The sequence below is a fragment of the Capra hircus genome, chromosome 8 (genome assembly GCF_001704415.2).
Source record: "Capra hircus breed San Clemente chromosome 8, ASM170441v1, whole genome shotgun sequence".
NCBI lineage: Eukaryota > Metazoa > Chordata > Mammalia > Artiodactyla > Bovidae > Capra > Capra hircus.
Genome location: NC_030815.1, coordinates 16894300 through 16917370, shown reverse-complemented (window position 1 = coordinate 16917370; position 23071 = coordinate 16894300). Strand labels below are relative to the sequence as shown.

The 23071-nt window shown below is 45.4% G+C and overlaps 2 protein-coding genes across 2 annotated transcripts in view; both read right to left on the bottom strand.

The window, feature by feature from the left end:
- MOB3B (MOB kinase activator 3B) overlaps positions 1–23071 on the bottom strand; it is a 219469-nt gene that overhangs the window by 5630 nt on the left and 190768 nt on the right. The window lies entirely within an intron of this gene.
- EQTN (equatorin) overlaps positions 1–23071 on the bottom strand; it is an 82087-nt gene that overhangs the window by 37338 nt on the left and 21678 nt on the right. The gene's annotated exons all lie outside the window — the stretch shown is intronic.

Below are 23071 nucleotides of genomic sequence, written 5' to 3'. Positions count from 1 at the left end.
TTCTCGGGGCCTCTGCACAGGCGAGACTCTTGCCCGTGGCCTGCTCCTACGAGGCCCTGTCCTCCTTACTCAACTAATTGCCATTCATGTTCCCAGTTCCAGCAAGATGGCTCTGACCTGCCTGGGAAGCCTTCCTGCCCCACCCACTGGGGATTTGCCACAACTCCTGCCTTTGCCCACCTGGTTTGTACATCGCGTGTGTGCGTGCACGTGTGGACGGCAAGCATGTCTGTCTGCTCTACTCAACTGTGAGCTCCAAAGTGTCAGGAAGAAGAAATCCTCACGGAACCCCTCATATCTAGCCACACATCTGGCACAGGGCAACAGCTCTTCTTTCACCCCCAAGAATGGCCTGGATTGCAGGCTGGGAAGGCGCCTTGTACCTTGTGGCATTTAGGACACGTTTCATGTTATTTTAATTAGTCGAATGAGCTGCTTCCAAGTTCCAGCTGCTGTAGAGCTGATGCAGCTGCTACCTCTCTTGTGCACTCTGACCCCAGATCACCCTCCAGCCAACACTCTCTTCCCCACAGGAAACATCTGAGGAAACAGGTCTTCCCTGGTGGCTCAGATGGTAAATAATCTGCCTGCAATGCAGGAGACCGAGGTTTGATCCCTAAGAGGACCTTGCAGACACGCATGCCAGTTGCTTAGAAACTCTATCAGAAAACCGTAGCAGTGTGTTGGTTAAAGAAATAACTTAGTACAACGGAGCAGATCTAGGTAAATACTTTTGCACTCATAATACTAAATAAGGCAATTACTTCAAGATACATAGACTGAAAAATTAAGTGGCCATTTAGTTATGCTCAGTACTTGTACTAAGGGCCAGGTACCTGGGAGATGAGGTCACTCTTCTCAAGGAGGTATACAGTTTATCAGGGGGAAAAAGATATAAAATACAATGATATAAATGTGACTCTTTAGAGGAGGGGATGATGCACAGTAGAACCCAATCCACCCACGTTTAGACTCTCACTCTGTCCTCACTGGGCTTCCCTGATGGCTCAGTGGTAAAGAAGCTGCCTTCCAGTGCAGGAGTCTCGGGTTCCATCCCTTCATTGGGAAGATCCCTGGAGAAGGAAATGGCAACCCACTCCAGTATTCTTGCCTGGGAAATCCCAGACAGAGGAGTCTGGTGGGCTGCAGTCCATGGGTTTGCAAAGAGTTGGGCACCGCTCAGTGATGCCCACAGACAGTACATGATCTGTCTTGGCCACCTCCGAATGTGACGTCCCTGCGCCTTTGGGTTTTAGCTCAAGTGGACCTTTTCTAGGGTTACCTTCCCAAACCTCCTCTTCAGCTGTTTCATGGCACCCTTCTTCACAATTGGAATAGTCTATTATCTGTTACATGCCTGCTTCCTGGATTCATCCCTTGTAAGATCTTATAAGATCCATGGAGAATGGGGCTGCGCCTGCTGTCTGCTGTTTTCCCAACGCCTGGCAAGTGGCGATGGAGAAAGGTTTGTCTAATCCAGCAGTGAATGGGCCCACAGTGTCCTCATCTGTGAGATGGAATAGTGATGCCTACTTGAGGTGAGTGGGAAGCTTGAAAGTATTGATATGCATGGACTCAGTACACGTTCACACAAAGAGTCAGACACGACTGAGTGACTGAGTATGCTTGTTGGAGGGAAGCCCGGCCGAAGCGGAGCCTGCAAAGGCGCTTCTGTGGCTGGAGCAGAGGGGCTGGGGCAGGATGGGGGCACAGGACTGGGGAGACAGGGAACCACACAATAAGGTGTGAACAAGGACCCAGGCACTTGGTGTGGGGGATGGAGATGATGACAACCTTAAAAGGGATTTGCTGCTCCTCTGTTAAGCTTCCAAAGGTCCTTGTGTTTTTGGTTAACTTTTTAAGACAGAGAAAATGAGGTAGGAATGCAAAGTACGTGTGTGTGTGTGTGTGTGTGTGTGTGTGTGTGGTGTGTGTGTATGTATCTATGTGTGAAAGAAAGAGACAGATGAAGTAAAGGAGAGATCATGGCATCAAGACAATTTTGGTTTTATAACTAATTCTTGTAATTATTTGCAACTGGTCAGTGTTACAGAAAGAAAAGATGATTTGGGTGGTTATATCATTGTCTCTAGTAAAACTTTGACCGAAGAGAAATCCAGGGCTCCGAGCAGAAGTGATGTGCTCAGGGTGAACGGGTAAGGTGAAAGGTAAACTGCAGAGCCTCAATGGGAATGGTTACTTCCGTCAAGAGCCTCAGTGGGAGCGGTTACTTCCGTCAAGAGCCTCGATGGGAGCGGTTACTTCCGTCAAGAGCCTCGATGGGAGCGGTTACTTCCGTCAAGAGCCGCAGTGGGAGCGGTTACTTACGTCAAGAGCCTCAGTGGGAACGGTTACTTCCCTCAAGTGAAGGCCTGCTGTCCGCCAGGCTCGGTTTCCCTCATGGCTCCACAGGCAACACTTCCTATAACCCTAACTCTGATTCTGTGAAGGAAGATTTGCCATCCCCATTGGCCTGATGAGGAAACTGGCACAGAAATGGAGAATGACTTATCAAAGTCACACAGAAAGTGGCAGAAGTGAGGTTTAAACTCAGGTCTATCTGGGTGCAAAAGCCGGCTCTTTCCACTACACCGTGTGATCATGGTTTAAAGTCTCTGAAACAGTCTTATGACTATGCATTTGGATGCCAGTGACTTGTTAATTAAAATATATTAATTACAGGTGGTTGCAATCATTCCTGGCTGTTCAAAATGCCAAGGAGATACTTTTTTCTTTACCCAGACCGATGCCACTTTGAATTTCAAGTACAGTGGCTAAATACTAAAACATTTATGTCACTAAATACTCAAAACTTATGCCACAATTATGGACACTAGAAATATGGAAAGCTTTTGAAAAGTTTGAGAGGATATGGAACTTCAGCAAAGGTAGAGTGAGTCTGTGAAAAGCCAGAACCAGTGCTTTCCTCACCACGCCATGCAGCCTCACACACAAGAGAAAGACTGTTTATGAGGAAACTTCTTAACATTCTTACAGGGAATGAATGGTTGAACTAGATCTGAAACCTGAGGCTCAGTTGGATCCATCCTTCAAAAGCCTATAAGCTGAATGGATAAGGAAGTTGTGGTACATATACACAAGGGAATATGACTCAGCTATAAAAATGAATGCATTTGGTTCAGTTCTAATGAGGTGGATGAACCTAGAGCTTATCATACAGAGTGAAGTGAGTCAGAAAGAGAAAGACAAATACCATATATTAACACATAATGTATGGAATCTAGAAAGATGGTACCAACGATCCTATGTGCAGGGCAGCAAAGGAGACAGAGACATAAAGGACTCAGTGGGAGAAGGAGAGGATGGGATGACTTGAGAGAAGAGCACTGAAACATGTATATTACCACATGTAAAATAGGTAACCAGTGCAAGTTTGATGTATGTATCAAGCAGGGCACCCAAAGCCTGTGCTCTCTGACAACCTGGAGGGATAGGGTGGGGAGGGAGGTGGTCGATTCATGTTGATGTATGGAAAAAACCGTCACAATATAAAGTAATTATCCTCCAATTAAAATAAATAAGTAAATAAATAAATAAATAATTTAAAGCCTACAGGCTTCCACTACTGTATCTAGTGATTCCCCACTGGGTGGCGCCAATGGGCCAGCTTAAAAAAATGTGGTTCTGAGGAAAAAAACCCCAAACTAAATAAACCCCAGCTAATATTGGGTTCCATGGGTTTCCTCTCCATCAGAGCCCTCCTGCAGGCATCCAGCAGAGCCAAACACATTCTTTCTTACAGGGAAAAGTGGCCTGAATAACAACTATGCAGTTTGCTCTTTGAGGATGAATTTGCTATTGCAGGAGTTACCTGAACCCATCATGTCATATTAAGTCCACTATAGAACTCCAATCTGGAGGAGGGCATGGCAACCCACTCCAGTATTCTTGCCTGAAGAATCTCATGGACAGAGGAGCCTGGTGGGCTACAGTCCATGGCATCGCAGAAAGTCAGACACAACTGAAGCGAGAGCATGCCCGTTCGCAAAAAACAAGTGCTTAAGAGGTTTCTGCAAAGGTGGTGCGAATTTTCTGAGAAATGTTCCTAAAGTCTGTATTTGGCCTGTATACAGAGACTTTTCAAGCACCTGGATTTTATAAAATCCACACTCCAGTATTCTTGCCTGGAGAATCCCATTGACGGAGGAGCCTGGCAGGCTACAGTCCATGGGGTTGCAAAGAGTCGTACACGACTGAGTGACTAAGCAACAAATTCTTAAGAAAAAGGTCAGGATTTGGTTGTGCTCCTTCCGTGCCACTGCTTACATAAGGCAGTAATTGATTCTGTAAAGAACCCCATTCCCTACTCTCAGCAGAACAAATTTCACACTCTACAGCCTGGCAAACAAAGCTCTTCATAGCCCCAGCCACCAACCCTGCCCACCTCCGGTTGAAGCCCCGCCCACTCACCACACCTGCCAGGCAAACTAGAATCTTCCCCGGGTCTCCAACAGCCCATTCTATAAGGCTTCTAGTAGCTTCTCACTGACTGTTTCTTCTATCTAAGAAATGCCTTCTGCCCTTCCATGCCTGGCAAACTTTGACATCCTTCAAGATCCAACCATCAAAATATTCTGATTTAGGCACTTGGAAGACAAAGGAAGGGGAATGGTTCCAACTAATAGTTAAGAACCAAATTCCAGTTTCCAATACTATATAGGCTATGTTAAACAACTGAAGGTGAATGGAAGAACTCTTAACAGAAAGATGTGTTTGTGTGTATATGTGTGTGTGTATTTATGTTGTGATTTTATATATATAGTTATAAAGTTGGAAAGTGAAAGTGTTAGTTGCTCAGCTGTGTCTGACTCTTTGCAACCCCATGGACTGTAGCCTGCCAGGCTCCTCTGTCCAAGGGGTTCTCCAAGCAAGAATACGGGAGTGGGTTACCATGCCCTCCTCCAGGTGATCTTCCCCACCCAGAGATTAAACCTGTGCCTCCTTACATCTCCCGCATTGGCAGGGGGTTCATCATCACTAGTGCCACCTGGGAAGCCCAACAGTCTATATGGTTTGATCCAATTATTTTAGGAAAAAATATAAATTATGAGTCCAGCATAATAAGTTCACCTCTGGGTGAATGAAATAATATATGTTTTCTGTTTTTGGTATTTGCCTTTTATATATTTTCTAGATTTTTTTAATACAAATGAAATTTTCCTAAAAAACAAGCTCTAGTCATTTAAAAAATAAAAAGAGAAATAGGCAAAACCTCCAAATTGAAATTATATTTAGTTCTAGAAACAAAGTTAAAATGATGTTGCCTAGTCTTTGTGAGGAAAGGTGGTGATAGATGAAACCAGCATATCTTTTGCCCAAGATACTCTACCACTTCTGTTCTGATCTACACATTTTAAAATTAGAGATCTTTGCCAGCCTTTAAAAGATTTTCAGGAATTGAATTTTCACATGGAATAGAACTGAGAAATGTGGTATTTTGCATACAAGTGTCCAGTATGCCATGCATGACTACCCTCATACCAGTAGCCATGAATGAAATAAGTTCATCATATGTATTAGGAATTCTAAAAACAAGTTCCAAAAAACAGTGATAAAAATCACAGAATCACAGACTGCTGTTCATCATCTTTATTCCAGAGATGTGAAGAGAACTTGAGAGGGAGGAAGTGACTTGCTGAAAGCTGATAATGGCAGCACCAGAACTCCTGACCTGTGGACTCCGCTCCGAGTTGATCTCAGAGAGGCAATTTGTGCAAACAAGGATTTCTCAGCGTCACCTCAGCATGCTTCATGTAAAATTCCTGTAGCATTGTTGACTCTCCATCTAAACCTAAAACCTAAAGGTCTCTCTCAGCATTCACACCAGTTCCCAGCTACAGCATTTAACGTTGGTCTGGACTCCCCAGCCACCTGGCCTTCGCTCTCCAGCTTCCCTTCTCTACTGTGAAATCCAGGGCAATGCCCATATATATGTATGTTTTCCTTTGCTCTTCTCTTCCTAAAGCACCTTCCTCCCAACTCCAGCCTCCTTCAAGGCTCTTGATCACTGTTCCTCCTCAGGGACACCCTTCCCATCTCATCCCCATGAAGTCTCAGGTGCTCCTCTTTTGGTTTCCCTTCGTGCCCAGAGCATCTCTCACGTTGTTCTATGATAGTTTATTATTTCCCGGTTCTGGCAAGACATTGTTCTTGAAGAGATGAACCATGCCTTATTCCTGTTTGGACCCTGGTGCACAAGACCTGGCACATACTAGGTGCTTTAAAAATGCTCGTTAATTAGACTAAAATCCAATGAAGAGGAACAATTATTAGGTCTTAAAGTCCCTGTAAAATGAGAGCTGGAAAGAGATACAAACTGGATACCTTACTATGGGGGTGTGCACTTATGTTTATTATGAGTGCATGTCTGACTCCTTGGAACCTCATGGACTTGTCTCCCACTAGGCTCCTCTGTCCATGGAATTTACTTCTTCTTTAAAACTCTGTGAAGTAGGCAATGCTTTTTCTAATTTACAGATGAGGAAACAGAGGCTCAGAGGATTGAAGTAACTTGCCCAAGTTCCCATAGCTAGCAAGTGGGAAGGATAAAAGTTTGAGTCCAGATGTGTTTGACTCAGAAACAAAAATAATTAAACAAACAAATCCTGTTTCTATTACTCCACTGGGAGGGGAAATAAAAGAAAAGGAGTGAGGTTCTTTGTTTTTCTAGTGTTTTAACATGTGTTGGACCATAAAGAAGGCTGAGAGTCGAAGAATTGATGCTTTTGAACGGTGGTGCTGGGGAAGACTCTTGAGGGTCCCTTTTACAGCAAGGAGATCAAAGCAGTCCATCCTAAAGGAAATCAACACTGAATATTCATTGGAAGGACTGATGCTGAAGCTGAAGCTCCAATACTTTGGCCACCTGATGTGAAGAGTCAACTCATTGGAAAAATGCCGGGAAAGATTGAGGACAGGAGGAGAAGGGGACGACAGAGGATCAGATGGTTGGATCGCATCACTGACTCAGTAGACAGAGTTTGAGCAAACTCTAGGAGATAGTGGAGGGCAGGGAAGCCTGGAGTGCTGCAATTCATGGGGTCACAAAGAGTTGGACACAATTGAGCAACTGAACAACAACAAAACATATGTTCGCTTTAGAAGTCCTACAGCAACAGCATTTTAAAGCCAATTTCTTGTTTTCAATTCACCAATTTTCTGCTAATTCTGAGAAACAAGAAGGAGAAAAGGGGAGGAAGAAATATTGGAAATAAAGTCATGATTGAGAAAGAACAGGACACAAAGAGATGAAAGAAAGGTGGGTGTGGAAGGCGTAGCAGTGTGCTAAGAATGAGAAGACTGTGCCCAAAGCTTGGTGAAAAAGCCCTTTGTGTAAGCGGGCCCCTCCCCACACCAGCCACCACTACCATGAGGTAGTTTGAAGTACACAGAATAGCGTCAGATGCGGCACTAAGGCAGAAGTCAATGACTTCTCAGCTCACAGAGCGCAGGCACACACGCACACACACGCGCGTGCACACACGCACACGGCTCTTTCCTTCTCTGATAACGGAGCTTCACCAACACGTTAAAGGCAATATTCGAGGTTATAGTCGAGAAACGGTGACTCCACCCCAAAGGGCCCGGGGTGGGGGTGGGGAAGCGCTCCTTTTCTAAAATGCTTCCTTGAGTCCAATCAGTGGTACAGCCTCTGGACCCAGTTCCTCGAAGCCCCCTAACCTGGAGCACAGCCATGCCTCACCTGTCATCAGTCTCCTCTCAGATAAAGACAGGTTTCGGAGAGTGGGTGTGAACTGCAGCGTGAAATACAGAGGCCACATTTCTGGACAGACTTGGGGGACAGGATGTGAGTAAAACACTATGAGTGAGAAGACTCTTTCATTCCTGCCAGCAGTTAGCGCCCCTCTCCACCCTGGGTGGGGGCAGTAGCCAGGTCGGAAAGATGACTTTCTGTGGGCCCTCCACCCTACAGATGCCATTTCTTAAAGACTTCAAAACCTCCAAGTTGTATCCATATTATCCCTTTCTTTGCTGTTGGCTATTTTTCCCTTCCTTAACAAGTGTGTGGGTTGAAAATGGTGACCATCTCAAAAATTTCATTTCTCAAGGGTCTGCTAACCATGCCCCCCCACCCCCCCACCCCCCCATCCACCCCCATCCACCCCCATCCATTCCAGACAACGTGCTGCTTGCTGATGCCTGGGCTAGGACTTCACCAGAATCATCCCTGATCCACCTGCCCCTCAGGGTCCTCAGATCCTGTCAATACCCATTTCCCTCCAGCAATGTTTCTACACTGGAGGTCAAGCAGGTATTTTGCTATTTCCTCATCTCAGTATCTAACCCACTGGGAGCAAAGCAAGTCCCTTTGGAGCTGGCAGTTTTCCTGGAGAAGCAGAGAGGATAAGAAGCAAAGGGAAAGTTAGCTGGCATCAGCAAGGATGCTGTGATTGTCAGCTAAAATGCATGGGGCAACATGGGGTAACATGGGTGACTTCTGAGTGTAGATAGGGACAAGGGTTCAATGAGGACTCTTATAGCATTATGATGCTGTGAGAAGCATGCCACACTGGTGTCAAAACAACTACGGGGTAGACGTCCCTGGCGGTTCAGTGGTAAAGAATTCGCCTGCAATCCAGGACACCCGAGTTCAGTCTCTGGGTCAGAAAGATCTGGAGGAGGACATGGCAACCCACTCCAGTATTCTTGCCTGAAGAATCCCATGGATGGAGGAGCCTGGTGGGCTACAGTCCATGGGGTCACAAAGAGTCCAACACAATCCAGTGACTAACGCTTGCAATTTTCACTTTCCATTTTTCATCTCACACGCTAGCAAAGTAATGCTCAAAATTCTCCAAGCCAGGCTTCACGAGCCGTGAACTTCCAGATGTTCAAGCTGGATTTAGAAAAGGCAGAGGAACCAGAGATCAAATTGCCAACATCTGTTGGATCATTGAAAAAGCTTGAGAGTTCTAGAAAAACATCTACTTTATTGACTACAACAAAGCCTTTGACTGTGTGGATCACAACAAACTATGAAAAATTTTTAAAGAGATGGGAATACCAGACCACCTTACCTGCCTCTTGAGAACTCTGTATGCAGGTCAAGAAGCAACAGTTAGAACTGGACATGGAACAACAGACTGGTTTCAAATTGGGAAAGAAGTATGTCAAGCCTGTATATTGTCACCCTGCTTATTTAACTTATATACAAAGTACATCATACAAAGTGCCAGGCTGGATGAAGCGCAAGCTGGAATCAAGATTGCAGGGAGAAATATCAATGACCTCAGATATGCAGATGACACCACCCTTATGGCAGAAAGTGAAGAACTAAAGAGCCTCTTGATGAAAGTGAAAGAGGAGAGTGAAAAAGCTGGCTTAAAGCTCAACATTCAGAAAACTAAGATCATGGCATCCACTACCATTACTTCATGGCAAATAGATGGAGAAACAATGGAAACAGTGAGAGACTTTATTTTCTTGGGCTCCAAAATCACTGCAGATGGTGACCACAGTCATAAAATTAAAAGACATTTGCTCCCTGGAAGAAAAGCTATGACCAATACCAATAAAGGTCCGTATAGTCAAAGCTATGGTTTTTCCAGTGGTCATATATGAATGTGAGAGTTGGACCATAAAGAAAGCTCAGTGCCAAAGAATTGGTGCTTTTGAACTGTGGTGTTGGAGAAAACTCTTAAGAGTCCCCTGGACTGCAAGGAGATCCAACCAGTCCATCCTAAAGGAGATCAGTCCTGAGTGTTCATTGGGAGGATTGATGCTGAAGCTGAAACTCCAATACTCTGGCCACCTGATGCTTAGAACTGACTCATTGGAAAAGACCCTGATGCTGGGAAAGATTGAAACTGGGAGAAGGGGATGACAGAGGATGAGATGGTTGGATGGCATCACCAACTCGATGGACATGAGTTTGAATAAGCTCCAGGAGTTGGTGATGGACAGGGAAGCCTGGCATGCTGCAGTCCATGAGGGCTGCAAAGAGTTGGACATGACTGAGCGACTGAACTGAACTGATTTCTCTTCATCCCCTACCAGATAGTCTCACCAAGTTCAAGCGACTGCAGAATTTCAGGGCCTGCCCCCCTTCTCTCTCCAGCCTGGCATGCACCTTGCTTCTGTTTGTTTCTACAAGGAGAGTCCCATTTCCTGAGTCAGTCACCTGTTCTTCCATTCAAGCCCTGCCTAAGTGTCTCCAGATGGGAGACAGAGCTTTTAGAGAAAGGGAACAGGACTCCAGGGGTGAGGGAAGAGAGAAGGAGGATTGGGCGGGCCCCAGAGCCGGCTTCTAACAAGGTGCTCTGGCAGCCACCACTCAGACAGTACTCCCTCAGCTCAGAAGGGCAGTGTTTCATTCCAAGGGGGAACTCAGGAAAATATCAGGCTGCAGTGAAATCCTTGGAACGAGAGAGAGGAGGAGAAAATAAAAGCAAACGAGAAAATACAAAACATCCCCAGCCACTCTCTGGCCTGTCCCTGTAGGGTCAGCTGGTCTTCAGAAGGTGGAAAGAAGGGCGGGGGCTCCCCCCACCTGCAGACACAGGGCGGCTGCGCAGCTCAGGCCCAGAGCCACCCGGCCCTCCCTGCCAGAGGGTTTCTCCTCTCGGTTTCTAGAATCCAAATAGCATGTATGGCAGGAAATGACAGTGACCTTGACAGTTCCGGGGGGGCTCCGTAAGAAGCCTCTGTTCCGCCCAAGGTGCAGGACCGAACCACTGAGGATGACTCGGCCTTCGCTGCAACAGGGCCTCTCAGTGCGCTCGTCAGTGCGACCTACTGGGTCTCCCGGGTGAACTGGCCCACTCAGAGCGGTTCCGATCTGGGTCCGCAGGAGGTCGGAGCCCTAGGAGCCGCCCCCGAGTCTCTGTGGCCCCGCCCCCTGGGCTAAGTGCCCTTTCTTCTGCGCTGAGGGCCTTCAGGCCCTGAGGATGCACCGTCTCCCAGTGGTCCTGTGGGCGGGGTTTCCGGGCCAGAAGTTTCTGTCCTTTAGGGCAAACTTACCACAGTGTAAAGAGGTGCCTTGGGCCAGACTGAAGCTCCGTGCCTGAACACTTCTTAAAAGCTTTTGTTTTTCTTCTTTGAACTTTTTATTTTGTATAGGGGTATTTGTTGACTATGTCAAAGCCTTTGACTGTGTGGATCACAATAAACTGGAAAATTCTGAGAGAGATGGGAATACCAGACCACCTGACCTGCCTCTTGAGAAATCCGTATGCAGGTCAGGAAGCAACAGTCAGAGCTGGACATGGAACAACAGACTGGTTCCAAATAGGAAAAGGAGTATGTCAAGGCTGTATATTGTCACCCTGCTTATTTAACTTATATGCAGAGTACATCATGAGAAACACTGGGCTGGAAGAAGCACAAGCTGGAATCAAGATTGCTGGGAGAAATATCAATAACCTCAGATATGCAGATGACACCACCCTTATGGCAGAAAGTGAAGAGGAACTAAAAAGCCTCTTGATGAAAGTGAAAGAGGAGAGTGAAAAAGTTGGCTTAAAGCTCATCATTCAGAAAACGAAGATCACAGCATCTGGTCCCATCACTTCATGGGAAATAGATGGGGAAACAGTGGAAACAGTGTCAGACTTTATTTGGGGGGGCTCCAAAATCACTGCAGACGGTGACTGCAGCCATGAAATTAAAAGACATTTACTCCTTGGAAGAAAAGTTATGACCAACATAGATAGCATATTCAAAAGCAGAGACATTTCTTTGCCAACAAAGGTCCATCTAGTCAAGGCTATGGTTTTTCCAGTGGTCATGTATGGATGTGAGAGTTGGACTGTGAAGAAAGCTGAGCACCAAAGAATTGATGCTTTTGAACTGTGGTGTTGGAGAAGACTCTTGAGAGTCCCTTGGACTGCAAGGAGATTCAACCAGTCCATTCTAAAGGAGATCAGCCCTGGGATTTCTTTGGAGGGAATGATGCTAAAGCTGAAACTCCAGTACTTTGGCCACCTCATGCGAAGAGTTGACTCATTGGAAAAGACTCTGATGCTGGGAGGGATTGGGGGCAGGAGGAGAAGGGGACGACAGAGGATAAGATGGCTGGATGACATCATCAACTTGATGGACATGAGTCTGAGTGAACTCCGGGGGATGGTGATGGACAGGGAGGCCTGGCGTGCTGTGATTCATGGGGTCACAGGGTCGGACACGACTGAGCGACTGAACTGAACTGAATAACCTATTAAAAATCTGGTGACAGTGTTAGGTGAACAGCAAAGGGACTCAGCCATACATCAGTTCATTCTCCTCCAGACTCCCCTCCCATCCAGGCTGTCACATATCATTGAGCAAGACTTCTGTGTGGTATACAGTACGTCCTTGTTGGTTATTCATTTTAAATATAGCGGTGTGTACATGTCTATCCCAAACTCCCTAACTATCCCTTCCTACCAGCAACCGTAAGTTTGTTCTCTAAGTCTGTGAGTGTCTTTCTGTTTTGTAAGTTCATCTGCGTCGTTTCTTTTTAGATTCCACACATAAGCGACGTCATATGATACTTCTTCTCTGTCTTATTTCACTCAGTATGTCACTCTCTAGGTCCATCCATGTTGCTACAAATGGCATTAACTCATTCTTTTTAACAGCTGAGTGAGATTCCACTGTATTCTTACTGTCACTGTGTCTGTAAAGATGAAGAAAGAATACCAGGGGGAAACCGACACCAGTCACCTTAAATGATTTTTAGAACAAGGCTTTATAGATATTAATAACTCGACTAATGAATGAATGAAGCGGTGCCAGATCACAAAATATGGCATGAGCAAGATAAGCAGTAGTCTCTGAGCCTTAATCAACAAAAGTATTGTGTTGCTGAAGAGTAGTGTCCACACTTCCGGCCCTTCTCTCTTTGAGCCATATTGTGCTCAATGCTTTGTACTCATTACTCCATTCAGTCCTTGTAGCAGTCTTCTGGGGTGAGTGACTGTATCCTTATTTTACAGATGGCAGAGCTGGTTACAGGTTATGTACCTTGGTAGAAGTCACACAGTTCATTAGGGGAGCCAGGGTTGAAACTTGAGAATCTGTCTTCCTAGCTAGTCCACCTTAGTGCAAAGCATTGTTCTGAACAGGTCTTCACTCATATCTGCATGTGCTTTCTACTGAGTCTTTGAGGCGGTGGCCACGGAGGGGCGGGGGTTGGGAACCAGGTCACGAAGGGCGCCCCCAGTGGGGTGGGGTGGGGAGGCTGTGGACTTTCCTTGCTAGCATCCTCAAGTCTGAAGTCAGCCAGACTACAAACACCTAAAAAATTCTCCCAACTTTAGGTATACACGTGAGCCAACCATCACACAAGAATTTAAAATGCTCTTTCTGCATTCTTTTCAGAATGTGGATGGCAAATAAGAAAAGAAAGTAAGAATAAGCCAAAAGAAATAAAAATAGAAACACGGCAGGCCAGACCTTCCTACACAGGAAAGAACAACATTAATTTGATTAATTCTGTTCCTAAACAGCAGTCGACATCACTAGCACACAGGGCGGTCCCCCTGGGTGTGTGTGTGAATATGGGCATATGCACGACCCCAAGCACACGCATACATATGTGTGCACAGATAAACACACAGACCTGCCACCCACAGAGAATATTTATTCATACTCGTACGAGAATCAAACTGCTGTTCTGTCCCCTAATCCTGCAAACATTAAAAGTAAGCCACTTTACGTAAACACATTCAGTCTCTTGATTTACACTAGTTCTTACAAGGGCAGAGCTGCACATTTTTGAAGCTCTCTCCTTTAACCACAGGAGATGGGTTACAGAGGCATGGCTGGCTGCCTCATCGCGTATCATGAAAGAAAGAGCATTAATCAAAAATGCTTGGTCTTCAGGACTTCCCTGCTGGTCTAAGAATCCACCTAGCAGTGCAGGGGACGCAGGTTCGATTCCCTGATCAGGAAACTAAGATCCCACATGCTGCTGAGTAACTAAGCCCATGAGGCTGCAGATACTGAAGCCCTCGTACATACTCCGGAGCCTGTGCACCACTAGAGAGTAGGCATGCTTCAAGAGAAATCCCACATGACTCAACTAAGACCCATCGAAGTCAAATAATTAGATTTTTTTTGTTTAAAAAGGCTCTTGCAATAGGAGATAGTTTGAACTCAACTCCTCTGAAACAAAGGCAGGAAAATTTAAAAACAGAAACAAAAAGTTTCATCATCAGTGCATTTCTCAAGACCTTTCCAGCAGACCCCTGTAGGCCCCCATGCCCTTTAGCATTCTGACTCACTGCAGATCTGCTGACACGCCCTCCCCTCTCCCGTCCTTCTGGCTGCGGCACTGTCACTTAGCACTCGACCATGACGGAGCATGCGTGCATGCTAAGTCGCTTCAGCTGTGGCCTGTTCTTTATGACCCCATGGACCATAGCCTGCCAGGCGCCTCTGTCCAAGGGCTTCTCCAGGCAAGAATGCTGGTGTGGGTCGCCATGTCCTCCTCTAGAGGATCTTCTTCTTGATATAGGGATTGAACCTGCATCTCTTAACATCTCCTGCATTGGCAGGGGGGTTCTTTACCACTAACGCCACCTGGAAAGCCCCCTGACAGTGCATGGATCCAGCCTAATTTCTGCTCAAAGCGATCCTACCTATAACCCAACAAGGCACAGTCTCAGTCTGTCTGGCGGTCGGCTGCTCCCCTGTCTTCCTTCCCATCTCTGCCTACCCCACCTCCTCCACAGCCCAGGATGAGGTCCACACAGCTATAAGGGCTCTGCCTCCCTGCCTCCCACATCCTCTGTGGGTCAGCACAACTGGATTCGTTTACAGCAGATGCTTCTTAAGCCCCTTGTTTTGAGATGAGCTGAGGGTGACTGGGAGTTCCAGAAAAACATCTACTTCTGCTTTATTGACTACACCAAAGCCTTTGACTGTGTGAATCACAACAAACTGTGGAGAATTCTGAAAGAGATGGAAATACCAGACCACCTTACCTGCATCCTGAGAAATATGTAGGCAGGTCAAGAAGTAATAGTTAGAACCAGACACGGAACAACAGACTGGTTCCAAATCGGGAAAGGAGTACATCAAGCCTGTATATTGTTACCCTGCTTATTTAACTTATATGCAGAGTACATCATGCAAAATACCAGGCTGGATGAAGCACAAGCTGGAATCAAGATTGCAGAGAGAAATATCAATAATCTCAGATACCCAGATGACACCACCCTTATGGCAGAAAGTGAAGAACTAAAGAGCCTCTTGATGAAAGTGAAAGAGGATTGTGAAAAAGTTGGCTTAAAACTTAACATTCAGAAAACTAAGATCATGGCATCCAATCTCATCACTCCATGGCAAACAGATGGGGAAACATTGACAGACTTTATTTTTGGGGGCTCCAAAATCATTGCAGATGGTGACTGCAGCCATGAAATTAAAAGACGCTTGCTCCTTGAAAGAAAAGCTATGACCAACCTAGACAGCATATTGAAAAGCAGAGACATTACTTTCCTGACAAATATTGGTCTAGTCAAAGTTATGATTTTTCCAGTAGTCATGTATGGATGTGAGAGTCCATAAAGAAAGCTGAGCACTGAAAAATTGATGCTTTTGAACTGTGGTGTTGGAGGAGACTCTTGAGAGTCCCTTGGACTGCAAGGAGATCAAGCTAGTCAATCCCAAAGGAAATCAGTCCTGAATATTCACTGGAAGGACTGATGATGAAGCTGAAGTTCCAATACTCTGGCCACCTGATACAAAGAACTGACTCATTGGAAAAGACCCTGATGCTGGGAAAGATTGAAGGCAGGAGGAGAAGGGGATGACAGAGGATGAGATGGTTGGATGGCATCACTGACTTAATGGACGTGAGTTTGAGCAAGCTCCAGGAGTTGGTGATGGACAGGGAAGCCTGGTGTGCTGCCGTCCATGGGAGCAACTGAGCTGAACTGAACTGAGGGAGACTGAATGCACACATGCCCTCCAAGGGATGGAACAGATTTTAGTGTGCCCCGGTACCCACCTGTTGCTTTGCCCAGCCCTTTGAGGACTGTATATGGGAGGGCAGGTAAGGAATTCTCCCCCATTTGCTCCTGTCACTGGCCTTTTCATGTGGATGGGGTGGAGAGGGAAAGGTACAGAGGGAAGGCACTCCCAGTGCAGGTCAGGCTGCAGACTCAGACTTTTATTCATCCTGTGAAATGAGAGAAGTTTAATGGATCTAGCTCTCGATGACATTCAGAAATTCCTGAAGAAGCAGGATTTGTCATTCTGGGTGTGACCTGAACTTCAAGGGCATGGGTGCCTGGAGGAAGAATTTACCTCCCCAGGAGAAAACAAAGGACTCCATAGAACAGGGTCAGCCTGGCTGAATTCAGCACAGGACACAGCTTGTCATCACGTAATAAGACCTCTATCGTGTGTCTGGTGAAAACGTAGACTTTTCTTCCTCAGTTGGCCTGTAATTGAGGAAGTTTGTAGTTCCTTAGCAATCTCATTCTTTCGGTGGACACAAAGTATTATGTTGGGTAAATAAACATGAAACAAACTGAATTTTCATTTTAATAAAATAAGCCCCGTTGCTAGGAATTCACCGCCAGTTGAAACGTGTTCTGAAGCTCCCACAAAGAGAAAGGCAGCCTTCCTAGAGTTTAGGGCCTGATCACCATTCCCGCTTTGTAACTTTCATCTGTATGAGGGTGGGGTGTCATGGTGCTTCTCCTATGGAGAACTGAATTTGAGAAAGGTTACATGGGTTACATGGTTAATACCTGGCAGAGTGCCCAAGGTTATATGGTTAACACCTGACAGAGCAAGAATTTGAACTGTGATCTGCATCTTGTCCACAGCCCTTGAAATCCTATTTTTGCAGCCCTTGGCCCAAATTGAAGCCCACCTATTTTGTTTCCAGGTGGCGTTAGTGGTAAAGAACCTGCCTGCCAATGCAGGAGTATAAGAGATAGGTTTGACCTCTGGGTCAGGAAGATCCCCTGGAGGAGGGCATGGCAACCCACTCCAGTGTTCTTGACTGGACAATGCCATGGACAGAGGAGCCTGGTGGGCTACAGTTCTGACAGTTGCAAAGAGTCAGACACACCTGAAGCGACTTAGCACAGCACACAGCACATAAGCTAAGAATGGTTTTGAAACAGTTGAAAAAAATCAAAAGAAGAATATTTCCTGATGCATAAACATATGAGATTTAACTTTCAATCCCCAGCCAATAAAGGTGAGATTGGAACCCAGTCACACCTTTTGTTTACGTGTCATCTCAAGTTGCTTTCCCATGTTGAGTAGTAGTGATGGAGACGGTTTATGTCCCAACAAGTCAAAACACTCAATATCTGGATCTTTTCAGAAAAAGTTTGCTGGCACTGTTCTGCACCCTATTGGTACCTCCAGCAGTGGGACTCTATGGTTTTAAAGTCCACGTGATTATAAATGGCCCCCTTTCCAAAATTAAACCTAGCTATAAAAAGTTCAATATCTCTATCTTGAACAACAGTAATACTACATGAGGAAGAAAACACATGTGAAATAAAAACGGAGTAAACTCTGTATGTTCCTGCCTCCCTGACAGCTAAACTTCGATGACTTTTAGAGTACATCACTTTCGCGACAAACATCCCTATTGTCAATGCTATGGTTTTTGCAGTAGTTGTGTATGGATGTGAGAGTTCGACCATAAGGAAGGGTGAGCATCAAAGAATTGATGCTTTCGAATTGTAGTGCTGGAGAAGACTCTTGAGAGTCCCTTGGACAGCAGGGAGATCAAACCAGTCAATCCTAAAATAAAATCAACTCTGATTATTCACTGGAAGGACTGATGCTGAAGCTCCAATACTTTGGCCACCTGACGTGAAGAGCCAACTCATTGGGAAAGACCCGGATGCTGGGAAAGGTTGAGGGCATGAGGAGAATGGGGACGACAGAGGATGAGATGGTTGCATGGCATCATGAACTCAATGGACAGGAGTTTGAGCAAACTCCAGGAGACAGGGAAGGAGGGAGGCCTGGCACGCTGCAGTCCATGGGTTGCAAAGAGTCGGACATCACAGAGCAACTGAACAACAAGAGTACAAGAGGAGGCAAAGACTTCTTTCTTATTCTTGGATTCCCAATTAATGGACCATGAAAATAAGATGCATTTTACATAAAGAGAATGTACTTTATAGGACTAAAGTAATTTTTACTCATTAGGGCTCCTTCTTCACTTGTTCTTTAATCTTTTATTATGAAGGTGCAATTCTAGAACTTTTCAGCAACAGAGGTCATTGTTCTCAGTGTAAGAGGGAAATCACCCAATGTATTAAAAGGTGGTGGCCACACTCCTTCAGCTAAGGAGAAATGAAAGGAGATACCATCTTCCTTTGCATACTTTTTGTTCTCCTTTTTGACCTCTATTGCACATTCTAAAGACCTGGCTCACATGTGAAACAAAATTTAAAACCATACCTGTCACAGTGAAGAGTTCTGGAGATGGGTGATGGTGATGGTTGCAGAACAATGTGGGTGACTTAAAGCCCATGAACTGTACACTTGAAGACGGTTACAATGGTTACCTTTATATTATCTGTATTTTAACATAATTTGAGGGCTTCCCTGGTGGCTCAGCTGGAGAAGGAAATGGCAACCCACTCCAGTATTCTTGCCTGGAGGATCCCAGGGCTGGAGGATCCTGGTGGGCTACCATCTATGGGGTTGCACAGAGTTGGACACGACTGAAGTGACTTAGCAGCAGCAGCAGCTGGTGGCTAAGCAGTAAAGAATCCCACTCCAGTGTTCTTTCTGGGATAATCCCATGGACAGAGGAGACTGGCGGTCCATGGAGTTGCAAAGAGTTGGATATGACTGAGCGACTAAAACAACAACACACCATAATTTAAAGTAAAACCAACCGAACAATAACAACAAAAGACCAAACAATTTCAAAAGCTTTGAGGAAGACTTTTATATATAGTTCCATTAATGGGCTTCCCTGGTGGCTCAGTTGGTAAAGAATCTGCCTGCTCTGCTGGAGACCCAGGTTTGATTCCTGAGTTGAGAAGATCCCCTGGAGAAGGGAAAGGCAACCCACAGCAGTATTCCTGCCTAGAGAATTCCATGGACAGAGGAGCCTGGTGGGCTATATAGTCCATGGAGTCACAAAGAATCAGACACAACTGAGTGACTAACACACACACCACTAGGAAAATGGAAAATACAAATTCCAGGGAAGGGCTTTTGAAAGAGCTGGAGCTTTTTCAGGAAAAAAAAAAAAAAAAAAAAAAAAAAGACCCATCAGTGTGTGTTTGTGTAGGTGCTTGGGCACGTGTGCATGTGTGTACTTATGCATATGTGTGTGCTTTCAAGAAAACATTCATGTCAAAAGATGATCATGAATAATTATTAGAAAAAGGCAAATCAAAACAACTAGAGGTGCCACTTTACACCAGTCCTAATGGCCATCATTAAGAAGTCTACAAATAACAAATGCTGGAGATGGTATGGAGAAAAGGGAAGCCTTCTGCATTGTTGGTGGGAATATAAATTGTTGCAGCCACCATGGAAAAAAATACAATGGTTCCCCCAAAAAACAAAAACAGGACTTCCTTGTTGATACAGTGGATAAGAATCCACCGGCCAATGCAGGGGACACAAGTTTGATCCCTGGTCTGGGCAGATCCCACATGCTGCATAACAACTAAGCCCATGAGCCAAAACTACTGAGCCTGCACACCATACCTCCTGAAGCCTGGGCGCCCTAGAGCCTGCGCCCTGCGACAGGAGAAACCACCACAATGAGCAGCCTATGAACAGCGACTGGGGAAAGCCTGCATGCAGAAATGAAGACCCAGCGCAACCAAAAAAAAGGCTGCTGGCAACCCAACTCTTGGGGCATATACATGGAGAAAACTATAATTTGAACGGATATAGGTGCCCTACTGTTCACAGCAGCACTATTTACAACTGTGAAGACATGGGAGCAAACTAAGTGTGCATCAGCAGATAAATGAATAAAGAAGCTGTGGCACATATATAATGGAATACTACTCAGCCATAAAAATGAATGAAGTAATGCCATGCGCAGCAACATGGATGGACCTAGAGATGGTCACACTAAAGTAAGCCAGACAGAGAGACAAACACCGTATGATATCACCTATATGTGGGGTCTAGAACATGACACAGAGGAACCTACTTATGGAACAGAAACAGACTCACAAAGATAGAAAAGAAAACTACCGTTCCCAAAGAGAAAAGAGAGGGAGGGGTAAATTAGGAGTTGGGGATTGGCAGAACCAAATTACTATATATAAAATCGACAAAGAACAAGGTCCTACTGTATAGCACAGGGAATTATATTTTCCCTGGTGGTAGAAAAGAATATATATAAATATATAAATAACTGAATCATCTTGCTGTATACCAGAAACTAACACAACAATGTAAATCATCTATACTTCAATAAAAGATAAATTAAAAAGAGAAAACAAATTATGCCCAATTAATTATATTCCCTCTGTTACTACCATCAACATTGTAAATTACAGTGTTTACAAGAGTCCCTCTATATAGAATAATCTCAGTCTGTCAGTGCAAAATACCAAGCACCTTTGCACAGCAACAGAAATCAAAGTAAGTGCTAACTATGTCTGGAAACCTCTTAGAACTCTAACATCTTTCACCAATTACAGCAAAGGGTAAAAAACCACACCCAGTGAACACCTATTAGGACTCCTATGTAGCATCTATTGGAGGAGGGCATGGCAACCCCCTCCAGTATTCTTGCCTGGAAAATTCCATGGATAGAGGAGCCTGGTGGGCTATAGTCTGTCTGTACAGAAGTTGTTGTGACTGCCTGGGAAAGAGGGAGCACCAAAAAAAAAAAAAAAAAAAAAAGCAAACCACAACAGAAACCTTATCCTAAAAGTGGAATTGAGATTTGAGAAGAGTGCCAACCTTAATAAAAAGACTTCCTCTTCAATCACTAGGTTGTAAAACTAAAACCAGCCCATGTTAGATGTGGGCAAACATCGTAGTTGACTTCTGTCCATGTGCCAATGTTTTTCAAAGATGAATACGATAAAGTCCCTTGAGTGTGTGCTGGGAGTGCTGGGGGACTTTGTGCCAGTTCCCGAGCAGAGCGGGTGCACGGTGAGGTTTCTGAAGGTTCTACTGTTTGGAATGAGCATATATAACCCAATAACAACAGCTGCTCATGGCCAGGGCCTGGCCGCGATGGAGTCAACCAGCTAAATGACAACTGGAGATGACACTAGTCGTTGTCGAGTGAAGCCAGCAACAAAGGAACAGATGGGCTCTGTGTCCTCGGTGCCTGCAGCAATGCAGTCACGGCAGAGCAGCCGTGGCGACGGAGCTCAGAGGCACGCTGACACCGACTCGGTCAAACGCCCACTGTCTTGTCTGCTTAGACAAACCCTGTACACACCCTCCCAACACACACACACACACGCATGTGACATACACACACAGACTGATGTTTTGCTTCCTATGCTTGGAGGCACTGGGTTTTCGAGATAAGTGCAGGCTCAGTTGCACAGTCGCGTCTGACTCTTTGCCACCCTGTGGACTGTAGTTCTCCAGGCTCCTCTGTCATGGGGTTCTCCAGGCAAGATACCGGAGTGGGTTGCCATCCTCTCCTCCAGGGGATCTCCCGACCCAGAGATCAAACCTGCATCTCCTGCATTGATAGGCAGATTCTGTACCACTGTGCCTTACCACCTTGGAAGCTCCAAAAATGCTCCAAGTACAGACACTGTAGATGCATTGCAGGCTGCGATCGGCCCCCTCCTGCCCACTGCAGGCTCTACATAAGGCAGGAGTGAAACGCAGTGGGCCCTAGGCAAACGGCACCCCTAGAAATAGGTCTGTCGACACAAAAATACATCAAATAAAAGACAAGAACTGTTCTAATCAGTTGCCACCATTTAAAATCCTGGCAAGTTCACATAAAATGTTGGGGCTCCAGTTACCTTTGATTTGAAGACCCAGGCTCCCTCCTCCCTTCAGGAAACCATTAGCTGGCATTGCAAGGCTACTGCTCCCAAAACTTGCTTTTTCCCACTACCTGCTTACTAACTCATATTTGCTACCTGCCTGGCCTCTGTAGGGTCTGAGTTAAGGTCACCTATAGATACTCATTCAAATCAAGGGTCGCACTAGTGGTAAAGAACCCACTTGCAATGCAGGAGGCATAAGAGAATTGGGTTCAATCCCTAGGTTGGGAAGATCCCCTGGAGGAAGAAATGGCAACCCACTCCAGTATTCTTGCCTGAAGAATCCCATGGACAGAGGAGCCTGGCAGGCTGCTGTCCACAGGGTCGCAAAGAGTTGGACACGACTGCAGCAACATAGCACGACACATGCGTAGATGAAGCTTGGGAATCATTCACCTGCTGTAGATCCTTAGAACCCATTTGAGTTAGTAAGTCCTTCAGCAAAGTCCACCTCACATGGATTTCCTCAGGAGAGGCTGTGTCTGGGATTGGGAGTCAGACTGCACGTGTTCAAGCCCTGCCTCCACAGATCTGTGTGACCCTGGACGAGCTGTTTCACCTCCCTGTCTGACATCCTTTCTCTCTCAAGTGGAGATGAAAACAGTATTTATCTCAGAGGTCTGTGTGCAGATTAAATGAAGTAATACATAAACATATTTCCTACAGCACCTTTACTCAAAATATTTCCCTGTTATTATATTCTCGGAAGCTGAACATACCCAATTTTAAAAGTATAGAGTTATTACAGGCCATTTACAGCATTCTTCTAAGCTGAAATACTTTCATAAGTTGTTCAGTTGCCAAGTCATGTCCAACTCTTTGCAAGCCCCACGGACTTGCATAAGACATAGACATAAATCACTATCATAAATCTCTGTTTGAAATAATTATACTATTAGCAAGATATGAAGTAGAAGGAAAGGCAGAGATAATCTATGCCATTCTGGATCCACAAGCTGTCAGAACTGGAAGGAAAGCTAAGCCTTCCCTAATCCAGTGGATTTAACAACTTATTTTAGCAGCAGAAACCATTTCTTTGAATGCAGTCTTATACCAAAGCCATGAACGAGAGCAATGTGGCAGCTTTGGCTGAAGAGGAGGTGAGGTCCCAGAACTGG